Raw genomic sequence first — 6,836 nt, forward strand, 5'->3', positions numbered from 1 at the left:
CATTAATTATGCAACAATTACTGTCTGTGTAGTGTCACTGTTGCATCTTTTAAGAGAAAGAAGTACATTTGGGAAACGTTTGACAAATCTACTCACCAAAGAAAGAAAAGTTTAGAATTTTGTATATTTTTTAACCACATATATTATTAAAAGAAACTAACTTGACCCTATTTGACAAAAACACACTGAAAGATTATCAGGCAAGGAAATCAGCCCAGACTTCAAAGCTGTTCCATTGGCTAGAAGCAGTGTTCCAATTCTATTTGCCTGTTATTTTTAAGCACCCGAGTGATGTTAACTTGCGCATTGTTTTTCATAACATCGATCTCAAAGATCATTGGTCTCCCAACAGGAGAACCACAAGCATTATGGGAAAAGGGAGTTGCCCCAAGATTGAGGAGGGAAAGTTGACACAAATTACAGATGATGCAGAATTTTGATCTAAATATATACCCACTCTGATGACTCATGCACATATGTTCACCTGGCCAGATGTTACCACTTGTTGCCGACATACTAGGGTCACTGGTCCTCAAATAGAAGATGCTGAAGTTAGGTGTTCTGCTCAGCTGGCAGCTTTCTTTTCTTGTGGAGACTTCCTTGGGGAAGTCCAATTTTTCTATATCTTCTTATATCTTGTGGACTTAGAATTTTGATGGTGGCTTGTCCTTTTGTCTTCACAGAACATTTGCAAGCTCACCAGTCACTCTAGCTTTCATCTCCCTCAACTTTTTAATAGATTTGATTTTCGATTGATTGATAACTATTAGTGTTTGTCCAGGAGCATCTGGGTTTACACAGTTTTGCTAGGATTTTCTGTGTTACATTTATTTACGTGTTTGGTTTTTGTCTGTTTACACCATTGCTTTGACTATTTCAGTCATTTGGCAGAACTTAGATTTAAACACACACCCACAATAGACTTGAAAGCACCATTTTCATAATGTCTTTCATCAGTCTCTTTCACATTTTAAATTGCTTCGGCCGCATAAATGCACATAGAGTTAACTGGAATATAATTCCTGTCTACTCCTGTTAGCTATGTTGGTCTGCCTCTAAGAAAAATGTTGTCAGTGGTCTCTCACTTCTTACATAAACTGGGGAGGCAATCAGCAGCAGCTCTCATTAAAAGGAAGATTGGAATAGGAGCTATCATTAATGGGATTAGATCTCAACTTATCCCATTCCCTTTTGGAGACAAAATGCCTAAGCCATGAGGACCTCCATGACATCAAGGTTCTGGAGTTCATAAAGTATGAGAAAGGACCAAAGGGGTAAAAATTTCTCTTGTGATAAAGAGTGGAGGGAGGAGCATGGACACTAGTCTGTAGTCCGTAGAAGGGAGCTCTAAGAAAGGAAAAGGAGGAGTTTGGGAACAGAAGGAAGAACAAAACCTCAATCTTGTGAGGCTCTTCTGTGTGGTACATGGCAGGAAGAAACTCAAGTTTTAATTTCTGCTGCCTCTATTCCTCCACACTGCATTGTTCTTTCTGAAACATAGCTAGTCCTAGGACTAAAGTCCCAGGGCAGAAGAGAGCAATCTCCAGACATTGCTGAACAGTGGAGGCTTTGCTCGAGTGATAAAGGCAGTCCGGGATCCTCAGCCTTCCAACAGACCTAACTAGAACAGTTCCTCCATTTGTCCTGATGGAGAAGCTCGGTAAATTAAGCATCTCAGTGATCCATGAAATATTGATTTTTGTCCTGAATCTGCATGAATTTTGTCTTTCCATTTTTAGAGCCCTAGGGAAGTTAACATGCTGATTCTGGGAATTCCAAAATATTGAAGTTCCTAGGAGCCATCATAGAAGAAAGATGTATTTGCCTACTGCTATTCATTGTGGTTGTAGATTCCTTTGGCCAGGTTTTCTTAAAAACTTCAGGAAATAAAAAGGATAGTGGGAAACATAGGAATATGCCTCTAGGACCAACGACTATCTAAAAAATTTTTATATCTTTATAACATAGTTACAATATCAAGTTGAATAGTGACTTTACTAGATGTAAGATAAAGTGCATAAGGAAGGACATTGCTCTTCGAATTTTAATGTGCCTCAAAATCACCTGTGGAACTTGCTAAAAATGAAGATCACAAGATGTCATCCCCTGAGATTCTAGAGTGGAGCCCCCCCAAATCTATATTTTTTACGAACACCATAGGTGAGTTTGTTGCAAGAGGTTTGGCAAACCACTTGTTGAAAGACATCAATATGTCAAAAGTGCCTCAGTTCCCACCTTCTCCACTTGCTCTCCTTTCATTCTCCCACTCCAGTGTAACAGCTCATCAAGGCCACCAATGACCTCCGTGTTCCCAAATCCGTATTTAATTCTCGATCCTCATTTTGCTTGACCCGTTGGCAGTATTTAACACACCTGATCACTCTCTCCTCCCTTAAAACACTTTCTTCGCTTGGCTTGCAGGGCACTCATCTCTCTTGGTTCTCCTTCTCCCTTTCTAGTTACTCTTTCTCAGTTTCCTTTGCTGACCATATATGCCTAATTTCTAAGCCTTGGAGTGGCCCCCAGGGTTTCCCCCTTCTGTGTCTACACTCTTCTTCAGTATCGTTATCCAATCCATTTTTAAATACCCTTTTAAGGCTGGAAATTTCCAAGTTGGAATTTATAACTCACTCCACCCTCCTGAGCTCCAGACTTATATATTCGATTACCAACTCAGCATCTCCATTTGGATGTCTTAATTGGCATATATTAACCTGTACGAAACCCCTGATTTATACTTCTCCTCTCAAAACCAGCTCCTCCACCAGTATTTATCAGCTTAATAAAGTGCAACTCTATTCTTCCAGTTACTAGATCCAAAAACTTTGGAGTCATCATTGACTTCACTTTCTTCACAATCCACATCTAAACCATCAGCAAATCCTGTCAACACTACGAAGAAATATATCCAAAATCCAACCACTGTATGCCATTTCCAATACTATTAGCCCAGTCTAAGCTATGATTATCTCTCAGCTGGATTACTGCACTCGCCTCCTAATGAGTCCCTTTGTGTCTATGAATGACTACTCCAGAGCGACCTTCTTTAAAAACAAGTCAAATCATGTCACTCTTCTGCCCAAAACCCTTCAAATCTTTCTTGTCTCAAAGTAAAATCCAAACTCCCCACAATGTCCCACATAAAAGTACATTACCTAATCCAGTGTTACCTCTCTGATCTCATTTTGTACCAGTCCTCTCTAGCCTTCGTGCTAGTTATTTCCTCTACCTAACATGCTCTTATCTTGGATAGCCATGCTCCACCCCTTCACTTCCTTTAGGTTTCAGTTCAGATGTCATCTCGTTAAAGAGGCCTCCCTAAATGTGGTAGGCAACATTCCCATCTCCTGGTATTCACACCCTTATATAATTCATAACTCTTGAATGTGAGCTGAATTTAGTGACTTGCCTTTAGAGAATAGAATTAGACACTGGTGATGAGATCATGTTACAAAAAGACTGGCTTCCATCTTGGTCACACTCTCATTCTTTCACTTGCCCACTCACTCTGAGGGAGACCAACTGCCATATTGTGAGCTGCCATATGGAGAGGCCCACATGGCAGGGTTTGAGGGAGGCCTCTAGCCAATAGCCAGCAAGAAACTGAGATCCTCAATCCAACAGCCTGAAATGAATGGAATCCTGCCAAGGTTTCAGCCAGCACACTGAATGCAACTTCCTGAGAGACCGTGAAACAGAAACACTAGCTAAGCCATATATATCCAGATTCTTGACCCACAGAAACTAGAAGATAACAAATGTTGTTTTAAAGCACTATAGTTGGGGGGTAATTTTTTACCCAGTGATATGTAACTAATACATTGGCCATCTTGTATAAAGTCAAATTCACAAAACCCATCTACCCTCGCTGCCTATTATTTCTATCCCATCTTACTCCATTACTTTCTCCGTTGCACTGACCTCTAAAGCCTTGCCTGTTATGTTTGTTTGTAGGTTTGTTTGATTCTGTCTCCAACCACTGAAATAAAAGCTCCATGGGGGCAGGGACATTTGTAGGTTTTGTTCACTACTGTATCCCTGCCTCCTAAAACATGCCTGGCATATAGTAAGCACTCAATAAATATTTATTGAATGAATCAATGACTCTGAGTAAGGCAAAAAGCTTTGTGAAGTGGTGAAAACACAACTCACAGGGTTGTGGTGAGTGTTAAGTGCTTTAAAAAGTGTGTTTCAGTATACAGCCATGCTACTCTGAACTAGCCCGATCCCATCTGATCTCTGAAGCTAAGCAGAGTCGGGCCTGGTTCCTATTTGGATAGGAGACCACCTAGGAATACCAGGTGCTGTAGGCATAAAAAATAAAAAAATAAGGGATTGTACGCTGACAAGGTCCTTGCAATCTGTGAGGTCAACCAAGGGTTGCCTCACCTAAAAAAAATAAAATAAACATAAAAAGTGTGTTTCTCCCCCTCAAAAAAAAGCTTCATCAAATAACATTGGTAGGGACAGACAAAATTTTAGAACTTTCAGACAATACCTGCTAAAGAATAGAGGAATGGCTCCTTTAAATTAAGAAGCAAAACATCATTTCAGTGGCTATTTTAACTGTTGGTCTCACCCAGCTCATCTCCATTTCATTCAGGATCTCTGAAAGCAAATAACACAGCGAGCTTATGTATGAGCCACACCTTTAGTTTTCTGTATTGTTGTACAACTCAGTCTCCTTTCAGCTTTAAAGACTTTATCAAAGACGTTATCACAGAAGTTCTTTCAAACCTTTGTGCGCTCTGAATTAGAGTCTCACTTTGAGAGTAGTTCAGAGAAAAATAAAAAATAGTTCCTTCTGTCACTCTTACTGAATAGCCTCTTAAAATCCCACTGTCTTCAAAACCGTTGCCAGACAATAAGATAATCCCGAGAGCAATAGGCAATTATTACTATTTCAAAACCATTGTGCAGTGTTCTCTGAAACAAAATCATTGGGTTATATGATCTTCGGTTATTATGGACTTATGCCATTCTCTGGCAGGAAGCAGCGTAAGTGGACCATTTTCTACAGAACAATAATGTTTAAAACTTTAATGTTGGCCAAGCAATAGGAGCAATTTTCCTAACAGGATTGAACTGAGAATAAATGGGATGTGTGGCAAGCTATTCTGTGGCACTGATGCTTCTCGAACCTTTCAGGAACTGTATTTTATTTGTTGTTTGATTCCAAATCTAGCACAGTTCCTGTTACATGAGATGTGCTCAGAAAATGTTTGTGGATTAGGTGGATGAACAAGCAAACGAAAGGGTTATTATGAGCCCCTGGATGGATGTCTCCATGTCTTATAAGCTGGCCACTTGGGTGTGGCATCCTGGGTCACTTCTTTCTTTCCTGAATCAGCTGATGGCCTCACTTACCTTGGTGGTTAAACAGACTTGGCTTTCCGATCCTGGCCTGCTACTTCCTAAATGTGCAACATTGGTCCTGTTACTTAACCACTCTCAGACTCAGTTTCCTCATCTGTAAAACTGGCATAATAACACTTATTTCCTTGAGCTATTTAAAGGATTAAATTAGCTAGCATGTAAAATACCATTAATGAACACACTTAGGCAACATATAATATATAATATACATATAACTGTAAATTAAACCTAGCTCTATCCTCTTTCATAAACAAAATTGTTAATTAAACCTAGATCTATCCTCTTTCATAAATAAAAATATCTCACTTAGCCTGCTCTCTCTCAACCAGTTTTACTTCTCAAGCCCCAGGTAGGTTGGTACTTAGTATAGAGAAACTTAAACACCAGCAAAGTATTTTCATTATTTTGTTTACTATTTTTATTTCAAATCTTTTCTACTTACAAAGTGCTCTCAAATACATCATTCCTTCAAGCCTCACAAACAACCTTAAAAGGTCGGTAGAGCAGGAGTTGAGGCCCTATTTGACAGATGAAGGAACTGATGCATAAAGAATTAAATTACTTATACAAGATTACCCAGTTAGTGATAGTCAAGTGGGGTCTCAGCCTCAAGCCCAGAATCTTATTATACAGCCTGAAGCAAGTGGATAGAGACAGAAAAGTCAATAAAATGGCCCAATGCATCTCTTAACCAATATCCTGCCTGAAGCAACACAGGTAACATAAAAGACCGTGCAGGCAACCCTTTCTGGAATCTCATAACTGGATCTTTATAAATTGATAGATTAGTGAGCATCTATGACCAACAGTGGAAGAAAACTTTTGAAAGGGTGATGCCAAAATTTCCTTTATTCTGTCTTCTCCCACCAATAATTGCTCTGGGTGAGAGAAATCTTGAAACTGAGACATAGTTTCTTTGAGCACATCACAATCCTGTTTTACTGGTTCTGCACATGCACAGCCCTGAGACACCCAAAAAGAGAATCCTCTCTAACTTCTTACCACTTTGTGGCAAAGCTAACTAGATCTAAAAAGAAAGAGTAAATTCACAGTCATAGATCACCTACTAAGTGCCAGGCATTGTGCTAGACCCTTTATATATATTATCTCAGTCAATTTAATCCTTAAAACAATTGCTGCATCCCTATACTGGACAAGATGATACCTCCCCAATATCTAATCCTTCTTGGTAACCATTCCAATTTCTATTAGGGTACTCACATCTTCTCTACATAGCCCATATGTTCTAGAGAAGCTGACCTGCCCTGCTTCTAGAGGTGGGACAAGTGGATGGGGTTTAAGATGATACATATAAGCCCATTCCCTGGTCACAGTTCAAAGAAAACAGGTGACCAAAATTGGGTTTCTAAGAAGTTTGCTGGGAGTATTGAAAAGAAGCTCACTTATGCCTGCCTCTCTGTCTCTCTCTGTCTCTCTCTCTGTCTCTCTCTCTGTCTCTC

General features: G+C 39.6%; 1 pseudogene; it reads left to right on the plus strand.

Moving 5' to 3' along the window:
• Positions 1–4,194: 4,194 nt before the first annotated feature.
• On the plus strand, positions 4,195–4,313 carry LOC112472435 (annotated as a pseudogene).
• Positions 4,314–6,836: the final 2,523 nt, after the last annotated feature.

This window comes from Pteropus alecto, unplaced genomic scaffold, assembly GCF_000325575.1.
Source record: "Pteropus alecto unplaced genomic scaffold, ASM32557v1 scaffold76, whole genome shotgun sequence".
Lineage (NCBI taxonomy): Eukaryota > Metazoa > Chordata > Mammalia > Chiroptera > Pteropodidae > Pteropus > Pteropus alecto.